The sequence below is a fragment of the Oncorhynchus mykiss genome, chromosome 25 (assembly GCF_057628025.1).
Source record: "Oncorhynchus mykiss isolate SJ-2025 chromosome 25, ASM5762802v1, whole genome shotgun sequence".
Classification (NCBI taxonomy): domain Eukaryota; kingdom Metazoa; phylum Chordata; class Actinopteri; order Salmoniformes; family Salmonidae; genus Oncorhynchus; species Oncorhynchus mykiss.
The window spans coordinates 87,522,501-87,525,000 of NC_143046.1; the positions used below are offsets into that span (position 1 = coordinate 87,522,501).

Below are 2,500 nucleotides of genomic sequence, written 5' to 3' on the forward strand. Positions count from 1 at the left end.
TATATTGTAGCCTTTGAAAACATGGTTTTAAAGAGAGTGGTGAAGACATACAGTAATTACGTAAAGGGAGCGCATCATAATAAATCGTATGTAAAAACAAAAAAACAAAGACTCCCTTAGAGATGCCAATTAATGTGTAGTTACTAGTCCTATTCTGCTGGGAGTTTGCCTTCCATAGGATGACCTGAATCCCGACATTCATCTCCACTTTTGGGGAACATGATTAGATGACGTGATTTGGCTTGGACTCGATTAGTGTCCAGATTCCTCAACACGACGTGTGTCTGTCTGTCTGCAATGGGATTCATCACTTCACGTCTTTTACTTGTGTTACAGTTCTTTTTATTTTAACAACTATATATAAATATATATATATATATATATATATATTACTAATACAATGATTAGATTTGTATTTAGCCCTGACATGCATAGGGATATAGAAGAGATGCCAGCGCATCAGAAACCCCGGAAGATGCTCTGCTCGAGTTGGCCTACAGTCCGAAAACACAAACGGTTACTTGAAATGTTTCCCTTTTCTCGGCAGTTGTCCCCTTGATCCACTTAAACGCTCTGCATCCATTTCTATGGCCCCATCAGAGGGATGTGAATGTATATTAAATCCAAGTAAAAAAAAATGTTTTCAGTTTTCAAATGAGTGCTAAACGTTAATAAATGTTATGTTATTTGGCACAGGCCTACAGTAGTACAGAAAACCGCAAACACCGACCCTAGAAATTGACATAGCCTATAAACCTTGTCTAACTTTACACACAGTCAAATGTCAAGAGTTTGAACAATTATTTTACTGACAATTGTGGGACTACTAGTTTGTACAATTTCAAATCCGTTTTCTATATTTTTTTAATAACTTCTCAACAGCACAGGGTACATCATGTACACGGCACATAAACTGAACGACGTCTTTCCTGCCAAAGCTGCTGAGCGTCGGCGCGTTGAGAATGAATACTGAAAGACAAACGGCGACGTTCGCAATTCAATCAATCACATTTTATTTAGTCCTTTTCACACACACACACAAAAACGACAGAAAAGTAAAGGGTAGACGTGCTTTACAATAGACTAACCCTGAGAGCAAACAGCAGCGCGGGGGGCAACGAAACTCACAGGGACTCTTTTTTTTTTGTCGGACTAATGTTTGAATTTGGGGTTTTATTGTTCTATTCTATTCTATTCTATTCTATTTGACCTTTCTCTAAAGGGACAAGAGGTACCAAGGTCGAATAACCGGCCAGGACAAACCGTCTCAAAGCCTAGACAATGATGAACGGTTGTCTTATTCGCGCGTTGACAACAATATTGTTTTCACTCGTTGTGAATGACACGACACGGATATATATATATATAAAAATAGAGAGACAAAGAAAAGTGACTTTCATGAATTAAATCGTAATTAAATAGATAATATAAGGTAGACATATTACAACGGCAAGTTGTTGATGACCATGAAAGACTATGAGCGTGGAGTGGTTATAGGATTCAGAGGTCATTGGCTACTGAGAATTTGGGAGTTGAAATTAAACTACAGTTATCATATGACACACATCAGGCTTTACAGGACAACGTAGGTAAACATATAGACAGACACTAGATCAAGACTAATTAGTTGCGTGACAAAAAACTCAGGCAAGAATCCTATATAAATACAACAGCCAGCTACTAATCTAAAGATCATAACGGACTTTGTGTTGTTTATGAGACACTCCAATGTGTTGACCAATCCTTAGTCTACATGACAATAAGAGGTAGCCTGAATCAAAGAGATCATTCAAACGCGCATCTCCTGACACATACACTCCGCTCGGTTTATTGCACGAGGGAGTGAGTTAATTCGCTGGACGGTTTCTCCTCTCTCCCGTCCTCTCCGGTGTGAAGTTCAAGGCGTTTTGTGTTCCTTCTCAACAAAAAAAAAAGAAATACGGCAGACGTTTGTTATTGGTCGGTTGAGGACGTTACATCACTCCCGGTGATGACGCGGCCCGTGTCTTCCCGCATCCTTTCAGCCTTCCCGCGTCTTTAAGTGATTCTTGTCGCTCCACGAACCGCTCCAGCCTCCCGACGGTTAGTGAGAGAAACAACCGACGAAACGTTTCCTGTCTCTGAAGGAGACTGTCTCTCTCTCTCTCTCTCTCTCTCTCCCTCCGCTCGCCGCTGTCCAGAGAAAGTATCATATTTAGCACACCGGTGAACGAACGACTTTTTGTTTTCTGTATTTTTGACGAAGAAGCTCAGTTTTCTTCTCGTCTAACGTTACCGAGTAAGTATAGCCGTTCATGCACTCTCACATGCGCGGTTCTGCCGCCCGTGTGCCCGTGTGTGTGTGTGTGTGTGTGTGTGTGTGACTCTCACTAACCCCCTACGTTTAGGTTGTGGCCGGTGTATTGTTTCCTCGGCAGTAGGATATCAGACAGACAGAGAGAGCTCGAACTACGTTTTTCCTGTTAGGATATGGTTTACAATGTGTCTTTTTAAACGCCAT

The 2,500-nt window shown here is 41.1% G+C and overlaps 1 protein-coding gene across 2 annotated transcripts in view; it reads left to right on the top strand.

The window, feature by feature from the left end:
• Positions 1-2,022: 2,022 nt before the first annotated feature.
• Positions 2,023-2,500, top strand: part of LOC110504259 (prospero homeobox protein 1-like) — a 128,761-nt gene continuing 128,283 nt past the window's right edge. The window contains exon 1 of one of the 2 annotated variants that reach the window (XM_090221354.1): positions 2,023-2,278. The gene's annotated coding sequence lies outside the window, so the exon portion shown is untranslated. Of the gene's footprint in view, positions 2,279-2,404 lie in introns of those variants that run through there. The other variant, XM_090221353.1, reaches the window with a different exon arrangement.